This window comes from Myodes glareolus, chromosome 1 (assembly GCF_982192425.1).
Source record: "Myodes glareolus chromosome 1, mMyoGla1.1, whole genome shotgun sequence".
Classification (NCBI taxonomy): Eukaryota; Metazoa; Chordata; class Mammalia; order Rodentia; family Cricetidae; genus Myodes; species Myodes glareolus.
Window position 1 is genome coordinate 104,341,848 of NC_142026.1, and position 14,384 is coordinate 104,356,231.

Genomic DNA, 14,384 nt, shown 5'->3' on the forward strand with positions numbered 1-14,384 from the left:
ATATCATAGTCATGAAGAGTAATGCCATAATCATGAGGGTGATGTCATAGTCATGAGGGGTGATGTTGCCGTAGCCACCTACTACACAGTAGAGGTAACAACAGAGTGGAAGAATCCCCGCAGCCCCAAATATATTCTGTGGGCACACATGATATTTCCTCTTCATCTAATTGCTCTGAGCATGATTGCATGACATAAATGAGGCTGGGAAACACAGGTTTCTAACCAATTTCAAGTTCTGTGGCAAGGAGAAAGGAAGTAGTGGTTATGGCAATAGAGACAATGCATGTTTTCTACTACAGGTTGTACTGAAACCCAAGGCTGCAGAAGAAAATTTCCCCTCACTCACCTTTCACATATTCAATATTTACTGATTAAATCTTTGTCTTAGGCACTGAATACTGAGACCACAATGACTGAGTTTGTATTCTATTAATATTGATATTGAATCGAGAGAATCATCCTGTTCACGTTTATGGATAACTATGTAATAGAGGCACTCATAGGTTTCCACGAGGGAAGCTAGCCATAGCAGGAAAAAAAGCTGCACTGTTTTAAAATGCTGGCTTTCTGGGCTGTCCTGCCAGGGCAAATCTCTGACTCTTTGAGGCAGGCAGTCTGACTGAGTGTGGTCTGTGAGCAGAATGCTGCAGCTTGCTTGCTGGCAGGGACCTTGAAACACCACAGAGTTGAATGGCTCCAGCAGTACCTCTGCCATGAGGCTAGAAAGCTAAGGAATGGGCTGGATCTAGCCATCAAAGCCACAGCTTTATCCTTTCCATAGAGATTCATGTGATTAGAAAAAGAGAGATATACAGTAAAGAGAGATTCAAAGATGAAGAAGACCTCTAAATGGTTTACAGTGTGTTAAAAAATATATGCAGGCTAAAGGTTAAAGTCATTAAAAATAAAAAAGAAAGAGAGAAGTAGGGTGTGGTGGTCCACACCTTTAATCCCAATGCCTGGGAGGCAGAGACAGACAGATCTCTGTGAATTCAAGGTGTGGTAGCACATGCCTTTAATCCCAGCACTGGGGAGGCAGAGACTATAGGAGCTCTGTAAATTCAAGGACAGCCTGGTCTACAGAGTTATTCCAGGGCAAAGATATATACAAAGAACCTGTCTCAAAAAGCCAAAATTTAAAAATAAAAATAAAAGAAATAGATGTTGAAATAAAGCCACATAAAGATGGAAAATACACAGAGAATCTTGATACTGTATGTTATTATGCTCTCTTTGAATTGTTTGAATGCTGAGGAAGGAGAAACAGCTGCTAAAAGACTTTTGTTTATAAATACTGCTGAACTAACCCAAGAGAGGTATTTTGAAAATACCTTGGCTTCAAAGCTGAAGTCAAAAGGTATGTTACTTTGGAGAATAGATTTTGCTTTTGTTTCCACAGGAAATGTGAGGCTGTGGATTCATTCTGAATTTAAAAAAATCAGGTTCAATCAAGGAAGACCACCTGAGAAATCTCCAGTAGGAACAGATGGCCCAAATGTCTGAGCTCTACATCCAGAACAAGTTCAAGACTGCTGCCTGAGATGATCGAGACTCACAAGATACTCCAGTCAGAACTTGATTATAACTCTAAATTTTCTTTAGGTCCCCATAAGATCATCAGCGCCCCCAACCAGCAGGAAGTAGCCTGAAATACTACGCTCACATTTCCAAAAAATGTACTATGGGTATTTTCCTTTGTTTAAAAAAAAGAGGGATATGGTGCAGGAGAATTTTCTGTATTCTGTCAATCATGTATTTTAATAAAATGCTGATTGTCCAGCAGGAAGTATAGGCGGGTCAACCAGACAGGAAGTAGAGGCAGGGCAATGAGAATAGGAGAAGGCTAGGGAGGAGGAAGCTTCCTCCACCATTCCTGTCCAGATCACTGAAGAAGCAACATGTGAGCTGCCACGCTAAGAAAGGTACTGAGCTGTGCAGCTAACATAGATAATAATAATGGGTTAATATAAGTTACAAGGGTTAACAAGAAGCTTGAGCTAATGGGCCAATCAGTTTATAACCTAATGTAAACTCTGTGTTATTTTCTTTGTGAATTGCCGGCTGTGGGGGTACCGGGCAGGACAGAAACCCTAACAAGCTGGCCCCCATGTTACAGAAGACTTCAGGGACACAGAGAAAAAAGCATCAGGAAAGGTGACTCCCTGGCATGTTAGAAGTCAAATAATATAAATATGGGAAACATACTCATCAGGCTTTATTAATAAAGGATCTCTATATGGTGGGCTCCCAAGATGCCGCTACAGGAGAATATAGCCCAGCATGGTGGAACATTAATGGTTAATGATGAATCAGAGAGGAAAAATATGATCCACTTTAAGAAAAGACTATAAAGGAAAAGGGAAGGGAATGGCAGCCAAAGACTTAAAGGATAAGTGGAGCTTTCTTTTAGGGCTACAGAAAATAGAAGCATCTTTCAAAAGTGCCCAAAAAAAGAGGAGGTGGAGGGTTGTTCTCTGAAATGACAGAAAAGAGAGTAAAACCTAATGTCAAGTCAAATGGCACACAAGGAAGTGGCCATAAAACAAAACCGTGTCTAGAGGTGGTTTCTTTACTTTCTACTAAGCAGAAGTTCATTTTGAAAACCAGGATAGGAGCCACAGAAAACAGCTAGAAAACCATGTTAAAAATAGCTATTAGTGTCTGCAGAAACAGATGGAGGTGGGAGAGAAAGAGGATGAGGAGGATGAGTGGGCACAGTGTGAGCTTTCTCCTGCCGCCACCACTGAGACAACCGCTGCCGTTTATTCCTGTGTACTGTTTTCCAGAGGTGCTCTGCGCTAGCAGAAACAAGTGCTGTATTTATCTCTGTATTAGCTGGGGTTCTCTAGAGAATCAGAACCGATACAATGAATCTATGTGTACGGAAAAGCGGGATAGAGTGGAGGGGTTTAGAAGTTATGGTCCGAATATTCCAACATTGGCAGGCGGCCCATGGAAAGCCCAAGACTCCAGCAGTCACTCAGCCCATGAGCCCGGATGACTCGGCTGGTCTTCAGTATATGCTGGAACCCCGAAGACGTAGGCTCTGACACCAGCGACGGAATGGGCTTGCCAGCAGGAGTGAGGGCAAGCAGGCAAAGAGCAAGAGCTTCCTTCTTCCTTGTCCTTCATATAGGACGTGTGGTCCAGATTTAAGGTGGATTTTCCCACCTCAAACGATTCAACGATAACCACAAAAATCCTCACAGCTATAACCAGCCATTTGGGTTTGAGTTAATTCCATATGTAGTCAAGTTAACAACCGTGAGTATCATAGTCACCCCATCATTTTTTTTTTCATAGTGTCCTGTTCATCTTGCTTTGGATAATATAAATAAATATACATGGGTATGCCACTACATTCTGTAGTTGAGGCACCGCCTTTAACTCCTCCCTGAGCATCTAAAAACAAGGTAGCCATATGTCATAGCCACAGTAGAAAAGGGATTCCTCTGTTACAGTCCTATAATGCATCGGGTATTAAACTGTGTGTATTTTTAACTTCAAGGACACTGATGTTATTCGTACCTCATTTCTCGCTGGTTGATTAACAACAGATTGGGCTGGTGCTGACCTCTTGCTTGCCTTGTGTGTTGCAGGCAGGAGCATCTTGGCAGTGTTCTGCATCGTTCGCCCTCCCAGGAAGCAAAGCACCCACACAGCCCCGGGTTTGTCCCTGGGACAGCGTGTATGAGTGTGGGGGACGAGCCTGGCCTCCTCCCAGTCGGGTCCATTTTTGTGTCAGAGTACACTGGCGGCCTGAGAATGATTTCAGAATGAAGGGTTGTCTGTCAGCTCCGAAGAAGTGCTATCAAACGAATAAATGACTCCTGGGCCTTTGCGTTGGCCTGCTGTGTCCGGTCACGGTTCCAACAATTAATTCTCCTGTCCTCTCTTGCCAGTGTGAGGCAAGATAAGTGCCAGGAGCAGGTGAGGGAGATGTGGGATGGGGCGGGGGTGGGGGTGAGGGGTGGGGGCATGCTGCTTGATGGTGAAGAGCACCACTCAGTCCCCGCGGCTTGAACCAAGTGACTTCCTTCTCTGAGGCTAAAGACAGGTCACAAGGGATAAAATTACCAACCCAGGAAAACGAAGATGTTTATAGCTTCTGCTACTTTTACAAAAATAGATGAAAGGAAAGATTCTTTTCCACCCTTTGCAGCCCGTGAGCTTTCTTAGGTTGGCGCAAAACTTGTTCATTTTCCCAAAACGTGGAGAGTCTCATAGTGTGGTCTAATGAGTCAAGCGCATTGGATTATACACAGTGATTACTGGACGAAGTCCTTCAGCTTCAGAGCGGCTTCCTGTTCGCCACATTCTAGTCCCCCCTTTCCCCTTTCTCATTCACTCCCGTCTCCTTTGCCTCCCCTCCTCCCAGCTCTGTTATAATTTGCATGCCATGAATTCAGTTGTTTTACAGGGAACTTGTAGTTGTCTCAAAGTTTACAGAGTTGTACACTATGAGCACATCCAAGTCTGGGAATATTTTTCTCATTCTCAAATGAGTTCTATTATCTTTTTACCACTGCCCTTTCCCAACTCCAGGTAAATACTAATCTACTATCTACTTTCTTTCTATTGATTTGCTTTCACTGGGCATTTCATAGGAACATTTTTTTTTTTTTTTTTAGATTTGTGTGTGTTTCTTCAGCTTCTTTTGCTGGGTATAATATTTTTAGGTGACACAAGTGAACAGTTTGCTTGTATGTCTTGTTGAATAGCGTTCTCTTGAATCGCTTGCCATGTTTTTAGTTAACTGACTTTCCCATTTGTCTGAGTGGTGTAGGTACCAGTTATTGTATAAAAGTGTTTATGTCAAGTATTTTTCCCCTATTTTTTTTTTCTTCTATGGAACCTATCCCCAATACTGCTCCAGTGGTCAAGGACTTGAGAGGAGATAGGCCTTGGACCTAGAGGAAAACCAAACACAAAAGAAATGTTGCAATAAAGTGACTCCTGACGGCATTCTGCTATCATAGATCAGAGTCTTGCTCAGAGGAATTTCCTTCTGCAGTAGATGGGAATAAATACGGTGAGGGGTGTCTCCACCAGTGAGTTCTGTGTTCTCACAGCTCAGGGAATACCGGACGGGGAGGCAGAAAGAGTGTAAGAGTCAAAGGGCACGAAGAACACCAAGGAAACAAGGCCTTCTAAAACAGCAGAACCAGTCGCCCGTGACTCAGAGAGACTGGCAGCATGCACCCTGCCAACAGCCCAAGCCAGATTGGGGTACCAGTGCTGCGAGAGGTGGGCACAAGTCTCCACCCCAAACCCAGATGCTGTTGTCCGTCGTTAACTACTCAGAAGTGGAAGTTTAGTTTTCCTAAAGGTTTATCACTGTATATACAAACCACTGTTAAGGCCAGGTCCCATCTAGAAGTAGAAGGTCAACACAAACAAAATTGATGGTGTCTTTGGAGGTTTTGTCTGTTTTTGATGGCTTGTTTGTTTTGCCTTATAATGCTTTGTCTGTTTTTTTTGTTTTGTTTTGTTTTGTTTTGTTTTTTAAGTGCTTTCGTCAGGTGGTGCTGGCTCATGCCTTTAATCTCAGCTCCCAGGAGGCAGCGGCAGGCAGACCTCTGTGAGTTTGAGGCCAGCCTGGTCTACAAGAGCTAGTTCCAGGACAGGCTCCAAGCTACAGAGAAACCCTACCTAAAAATAAATAAATAAATAAATAAATAAATAAATAAATAAATAAATAAATAAAATTCTTTTTTTTCCTCTTTTTTTTTCTACCCTACATGTCTTTTGCTTATATTATGGTTTCTAATTTTGTGTTTTTAGGAGATACACAAGCGCCAAGGTGTGTGTCTACATCTATGTGTTTCTTGTGCTTTTTCTTGGACTTTTTGTTTTCCTGTTCATTTGTTTGTCTTGTCCTCTTCAGATTTTGGTGCTTATTTTATCATATCTTGTTTCCTTGTCTCTCTCTCTGTCTCTGTCTTTCTGTCTGTCTCTCTCTCTATCATATCTATCTATCTATCTATCTATCTATCTATCTATCTATCTATTTTTAGTTGCCTGCTTGTTTTCTAATGAAAAAGCAAGAAATAAAGCAGATTTGGGTACCTGAGGTGGTAGAAAGGACCAAGGGAGCATTGGGGGAGGGGCAATCATACTCATAATCAGAATATATTGTATGAAAAAACATTTTCAATAGAAAGATCAATTTTCATGCAGTATATTCTGATTAGTGTTTACCTTCACCAACTCCTCCCAGATCCTCCCTACCTCCCCTCACATCCAAATCCACACTGTTTCATTTTCTGTCTCCTTATAAAACATAGATATCTAAAAAATAATATTAAAATAAGATGAGAAAAAAACAAACCAGAGTAGGACAAAAGAAAACAGAAGAAAAAGAGCCAAAGAAAAATCAAAAGAAACAAATATAGATGTGTACGTGTATACACACACACACACACACATTTGCACACAGAGAAATCTCATAAAAGCATGAAACCAGAAACCATACACACACAAGACCTTCAACAAAGTATGGTGAGACGAATACCAAACAAAGTATTGTGAAAGAAGAACCTCCACAATCACCAAAATTGAGTTCATTTTGTATTGATCGTCTACTGCTGGGCCTGAGCTCTGTCCTTAAGAGAAGTCTGTATATCAAGTGGGACTCTGCTGGAGAAAATAATTTTTCATTTGCAAGAGGTTATTACCTGGAGACAGCTTTTGGGCTGGGGTAGGGGCTTGTGTCTGCTTACCGTCTCAGCACTGGGACTCCACCTGGCCCAGACCCATCCAGACCACGGGCATGCTGCCCCAGTCTCTGAGCATTTGCATGTGCATAGCTGCTGCTGTGTTTGGGAGGCCTTGTTTCCTTGGTTCTCCAGTCCCTCTGGCTATTTCATGTTTTCTGCCTGCTCTTTTTCAGGGTTCCCTGAACTCTTACATGGAGGGGTTTGATGGCGATATCCCACCCAGGAATGAGTGTTTTAATGTCTTTGCGCATTGTCTAGGTCTCTCTGTTTGTCCTCATCTACAAGAAGGCCGCTTCTCTGGTGATGGATGATAAGGACACTAATCTATGAATAGAGTCAAATGTTGAGAATTATTTTACTGCTGCATGCCTTGAGTAGAAAGTTTTGTTTATTTTCCCCTAACTTCCTGTCTACTCTCAGATGTGGCCATCTGAACAGGATTGAGGATAGGCTCCATCTCATGGAATGGGCCCTAAATCCAATCAAATCCCAACTTCTGGCTATATGAATAGAGAACCAGTGAATATGGTTGAGCAAGACTCTCTGTGGTAGGATGTAGAGTCCTTCGGGTGTAAGCTCAGAAAATTATAGAGAAAATTATCCATTTCTTTTAGATTTTCTAATTTGGTGGAGTACAACTGTCGTGGGAGTATATTATGCTTTTAGCCAATAGCTTTTAAGATACCAGCCCACTTGGGCATGGTTTCTTATGCCATAAAAGCAGTGGTAACAATGCGCTACTCTCTTGCTTCTGGCTCCTGCTTCTGGCTGCTAGATTTGGTTCCTGTTTGTGCAGAGGATTGTTGTCTAGGACAGTGATCCGTAAGTTTTCCCCTTAAGCAAATAAACCTTTTACTATTCATAATTCTGAACTGGTGTGGGATTGTTTTGTGACTTATGTCATCATACATGTTTTTAAAGTATGTTCTTATGGATTTCTCTGGGTACTCTGGATTATGGACACTCTACTGTTCTAGGAAGCAGCTTCTTGGTTCCCAGCTGCTCAGCCCCAAAATAACCACACAGAAACCATATTATTTGCAATACTCTTTGGCCAATAATTAAGAATTCATTTTCATTAATCTGTGTATCACCACGAGGCTGTGGCTTACTGAGTAAAATTCTGGCGTCTGTCTTCAGTGGGGCTACATGGCTTCTCATTGACTCTGCCTTCTTTCTCCCAGCATTCAGTTTAGCTTTCCCCACCTAACTCTACTCTGCCCTATCAGGCCAAGCCAGTTTCTTTATTCATTAACCAAGAAAAACAACACATAGACAAAAGGACCTTCCACATCACTCTAGTTATTGGATGTCTGTTGTTATGCCCTGCTTTACTATTAACCTTATTAATTTGGATCTTCTCTGAGTGTCTTTTGGCTTATTTAGCTAAGTTTGTCTATATTACTAATTTTCTCAATGAACTAATTGTATTTCATGGATTCTCTGTATTTTTTCTATTTTATGGATTTCAGTCATGAGTTTGATTATTTCCTGCTATATACTCCTTTTGTGTGTGGTAGTCTTCTTTTTGTTCTGCAGCTTTCAGGAGTGTTGTTAAGTTACTAATATAAGCTCTCTCTGTTTTTTAAATGCACACACTTAGTACTATGAACTTGCCTCTTAGAACCACCTTCATTGTGTCTCATAAGTTTGGTTCTGTTTCATTTTTTATTATTCAATTCTAAACAGTTTTTAATTTCTTTCTTAACTTACATCTTGATTAATTTTGAATTCACTAGTGAGTTATTCCGTGTCCATGAGTCTGTAGGCTCTCTGTTGTTCTCAGACAGCATGCAGGGCGTTGTTTCAAATTTCTTGTATCTGTTGAGACTTGTTCTGTGTCCAAGTATGTGGTCAGTTTGGAGAATGTTCCATGAGCTTCTGAGAAGAAGTTGTATTCTTTTGGTTTGTGCTGAAATAGTATATAAATATCTGCTAGGTCCATGTGTTTTATGATGTCATTCAGTTGTAGCATTTTTAATTTGTAGTGATTGTCTGGATATCCTGCCTATCAGCAAGAACGGGGTGTTGAAGTCACCCATTATCACTGTATGAGGGTCAATGTGTAATTTTAGCTATAATATTGTTTTTTTAAAAAAGTGAACTTGGATGTCCTTGTATTTGGTGTACAAATGTATAGAATTGAAATACCCTCTTAGTGGATTTTTCCATTGATGAGTGTAGAGTATTCTTTCCAATCTTTTGTGATTAGTTTTGGTTTGAAGCCTATTTTGACAGACTGAAATTGCTACACTAACTACTGCATTTCTCAGGGCCTACTGTAGAAGGATTTCAATGGTGGGGATATTGTCCTGGTTGTTATTGATTTTATTTTTGCACTGGTGTCTAGCATGTGGGTTTAGCATGATTGTGATTCTAGTTGCTGACATCTGTCTTTGTTGAGTAAGTGTTCTGTACATGGTTTCTGCTGACCTCAGTGGGTTCTAGGAGCACAATGAGGCTGTGCCTTGTGTGGGGTACTTCTAAGCCCCCGCCCAAAATGGTCACTTGTGGTCTCAGGTAGAACACAGTTCTAGAGACTGGAAACTGACAGGAATAAATAGGGTTAGGCTAGATGGAAGGGGTTGAGAAGGTCCATAGGATGGAGGGAAGTTCTGCCATGAGAATCTGTGGGGTCCCCAGGGAGTGGAGGAAGAGAGGAAAAACAATCCCCTGGATGCAGTCTGGTGCAGGGCTGGCAATGAGTCTGGGAAATTGTAGATGAGGAACAGGAAGGAGAGTGAAGTCTGTCGTGACCCCATGCTGGCTTGTCTAGCAAGTGTCCAGGTATAGAGTTCTTCTGTTTGTTGGTTACTAAGAGAAAGGCACGGGGTGAAGGAGGACGGCTGTAGGAGAAGATCTGCATAGTTCCCTGGGAATGGAGTCTGGGAGGGAGGAGAGGCCCCAGAGAGTCTGCTCCAGGGCTGGAGATGAGTCTGAGGAATCAGAACTGGAGGGCAGCAGTGAGAGTAAAGTCAGCCTACTTGATGCCCAGGCTGGCACAGCCAGGGGATTTCCATGGACAGAGTGCCTCCGGGGGAAGGCGACTGGGACAAAGTGATGGCCTGAGGGGAATACTTCTTTTCCTTCCTCTTGGGTAGATATAGGGGTATAATTGTTGACTCAAGGAAATTTTAAAATTTTTATTTGTCCCTTTAGAAGCTGTGGAATGTTTTCCAAATGGGCTGCCCGATTTTATATTTTTAACACCAACGGCAGAATTCTAGTTTATGCAAATGCTTGCCAGAGAGTGCTATTTCGTATCATGTGGGAAAACAGCCAGTTGTGTGTGTGTGTGTGTGTGTGTGTGTGTGTGTGTGTGTAGCCTTCTTCTTGGAGTCAGGCTGAAGAAATGAAGGGCTTCTTTCTTCATTGTCAAGGTATTGATACAATCTAGGGACCTTCAGTTGCTGATTCTGTCAGTGTTGCTTTAGATTTGCTTGCTATCATCTGTTGCCCTGGAGATTTTTTTTCCTGCCTTTTGATTCCTTAACTGACAGAGAAAATGAACCCAGTAAAGACCCCTAGACTATACGAATATTACTAACCCCAAAAAAGACATTCTGAAGTAAAAAGACCAATAAAATGAATAAATAATAATTAAAAATGAAGGAGTAGTAATAGTTTCATTTATTTTTATTTATTTGTTTGTTTGTTTGTTTTTGTTTTTTGAGACAGGGTTTCTCTGTAGCTTTTGGATCCTGTCCTGGAACTAGCTCTTGTAGACCAGACTGGTCTCGAACTCACAGAGATCCGCCTGCCTCTGCTTTCCAAGTGCTGGGATTAAAGGTGTACGCCACCACCACCCGGCTATTTATTATTTTAAATTACATTTTATTTTTGTGCTTTTTCAAGACAGGATTTCTCTGTGTAACCACCATGACTTTCCTGGAACTCACTTTGCAGACTAGGCTGGCCTTGAACTCATGGAGATATGCTTGCCTCTGCCTCCTGAGGGCTAGGATAAAAAAAATTACATTTATTATGTATTGGGGAGGGGAACTGCACACACAAGGCACAGTGCAGGTGGAGGCCAGAGAATGATTTTTGAGAGCATGTTTTCATTTGAAAGCCAGACACAGCACCCTTTACCTTTGTGTTGGGCATTTGGTCCAGGCAGATCCTGGGTACTGTCTAGCCAGCCAATCTAGCTGAAGTGACAAGTTCCAGGTTCAGTGAGAGACCTAACTGAAAAGAAAAAAGAGGAAGAGGAGAAGGAGGAAGGGGAGGAAAGCAAGCGTGTCATTAAACTCTGGCCTTCAAGACTGAGCACGGCACTATCCCCTGTGCCCTCTCCTACATACACAAATAGAAGATACAAGCATAATACAAAGAATTAATCAAACGATTATTGGGGAGATAGCTCAGCATTAAGAGCACTGGCTGCTCTTGTAGAGGACCTAGGTTTGATTCCTAGCACCTACATGGTGGCTCACAATGATTTGTAACTCCAGTTCCAGGGGATCTGACACCCTCTTCTGGCCTCCATGGGCATCATCAATCACATATGTGGTATACATACATACATACATACATACTATATACATACATATACAGATAGGCAAACCACTCATACAGTGAAAATAAAATAGTAAAAAAATTAAAAATCAAAGCAAAACATTAGTGAAACAGAGGCGTTGGCTCAGTAAAAAAAACAAAACAAAGCAAAAACTTTCCCCCCAAAAACAAGATTAGCAACTGACAAATCATTCAACAAAATGAGCAAAAGAAGAAGAGAGAAGGCCCAGATGAATAAAATTAGAAAAGGAAATGAGGATTTCAAAGTACATATCAACAAAATCCCGAAGATACTTTGGGGGAGTATTCTGAAAAATTTGTTTTCCTCAAACCTGGAAAATCTAGAAGAAATGGACAAATTCCTGTGTATATGATATACGAACTATCAGAACTAAATCAAATGAATATTAACAGTGTCGCTGTTGAATTCTACCAAACCTTTATAGAAACGCTATTGCCAGCAGTCCCCAGATGTTCTGCAGAAGAGCCAGAGGAAGAACACAACCACCAAACCAGACTCTTTCCATGAGGCAAGAGTTACTCTGACATCAAAACCAGACAACACAGTGAAAAAAACTACAGTTTCTCTGCTGAAAATAGATGCAACAAAACAAAGCAAACTCAAATAAACAACAGCAAAACACCCAGCAAAGTACCTCTAAACCAAAGTTGAGAATTAATTAAGAAGAACGGACTGCACAGTCAGTACCAGGTGCTTATGCTGTCTTGAACGCAAGCCTAGTAAAACTCATTGGGTCTCTCCCCTGATACCCTTGCGCTCCCCCATCCCCATCTCCTTGTACACACATGCACAATGATACCTTGTGGACAGAAATAACATGATCACCTCCATAGAGGCAGAATCTTCGGCAAAGTTCAACATTCTAACACAACAAAAACCATGAAATCCTTAGGAATATAAGGGACTGAAGACGCAGTGCGATCGGTAATTAAAGGTCCCCAGACTATCTTACAAACGATACAGCTTTAATAAAACAGAAGGAAAAATTTACACCAGAATCCCAACCGTCCGGAACGCTGGATCCATGCCAGAGCGAGAGAGGGCGTGTGTGTGTGTGTGTGTGTGTGTGTGGGTGGGGGGGTGGGGGGGATATGCATCCTCCAGGTTTATAGGTAAACTTTTGCCTTAGGGCAACATGCCCCACAAACAGAATGTGATTGACTGAACTCCCCTATCAAGGGACATACCTCAACATAACAAACACAGCAAACCTATGACTAAAAGTGTACTAAGTGGAGAAAAACAGAAAATACTTCTTTTAAAATTAGAAACAAGAATATCCCCACTCTTATTAGACATTAGGCTTGAAATCTTCAGTAGAACAATTGGCAAGTGGAGGAAAACTGTCAAGGAAGAGTCAACTCATTCTTATCTGGAGACTACATGATACCATACTTAAACTACCCCATAGACTCTAGTAGAAAACTCTTGGATTTGGTGAGCACTTGAAGTCAAATAACAGAAAGGAAAATCAACATGAAACTAAATAGGTTTTCTATGTGCCAATAATAAAGTTGACAAAAAAAGTCAGGAAATAATTCCACCCGGGACACCTTAAAATAAAACAAAAATAAACAAAATAAAGAATAAATCTTAAAAAGTAAGAAAAATACCTCTGTGATAAAATCTTCGAAATACTGAAGAAAGAAACTGAAAATACTAGAAGACAGACTTCCAATATTCAGAAATACAGTGAAAGTGACTATGTTATTGAAAAAAATCTGCAGATTCAACAAAATTTTCATAAAATTCTACTAACTTTTTTTTCATAAAACTAGAGAGAACAATCCTAATAGTCACATGAAATGAAGAAGACCTTGAATAGTCAAAGAAATACTGTGTATAAAAAGAGAGTCTAGAGGTAATACAATTCCTGAACTCAAACTATACTACAAAGTTCTAGCAACAAAACAGCATGCTAGCCCCCCCCGTCTCTCTCTCTCTCTCTCTCTCACACACACACACACACACAATAAATAAATAAATAAATGCAGTTATAGTCATCTAATTTTTGACAAATAATTCAAGAACATATTTTGGGGGAAAAAAAAGTTGCCTCTCCTAACAAGTGACTCAGCAGAAACAGCATCCATATGTAGAAGAATGAAACTGATCTCTCGCTCTGAACAAACATTATTTTAAAACGAATCAAAGACCTTGATGTAAACTCAGAACCTTTGAAACTGCTACAGGAAGAAACAGGAACATTTCCAGATGAAATGAAAGCTCCAAGTTCTTTGAGAGTCACGCTCACTGGTCAGTATGGCTAAGTAACCAAAAAAAAAAAAAAAAGACAAATGACAATAGATGCAGGCAAGGATGTGGAGGAAGAGGAACCCTTATCCAGTGCTGGGGTGTAAACTACTGTAGCCTCTGTGAAAATCAATATGGAGTTTTCTCAAAACTTTTAAACTGGACACAGCAAAGATATGACCCAGCAGTACCAGTGCTGGATAGCTACCTACAGAAATTTTAGTCAATATATTATAGAGATACCTGACTATCCATTTTATTACTGCACTATTTATAACACCCAAGAGATGGAGCTGAACTACATGATAATCGTCATGACACATCCTTCAAGATATCTGTATTGACAAATAGGCTGTGCCCACCATTTGATTTTTTTACTTCTGAACACAGCAAGCAAACATATGTCAGTTTCTCTACATCCCTTGTAGTTGGAGAGCATGATATCCACACAGTTGATCTGCCCCAAACACACTTTCTCCACTATCCCACTGTATCCTCAAACACGTGGGAGGTCTGGAAACTAAATTACAAGAGCTTATTTTTTTAAATATCATATTAACTGATGAGCTAGTCAAGTTAAATAATTATAATTTGTGTTTTTCTACATTCTTTTAATTTGCACTAAAACTGCACACATTTTGGCTTGTTAATAAACAACATAGGATGTCTTAATCATTCTGTGACCCCTGGCACAGTTTTTAATCTTTCATATTAGTTTTAGAATTTTTTTACTTGGCAAATTAATATTAATTTTTAGTGTATTTATGGACTTAAGTTTTCGTGATATACACTTGCAGAAATTTTGTGAACTTTTAATTTTTCTCTGTGTCTCCAAGTAAATGACCTGAAAACTAACATTTTGGAAGTTG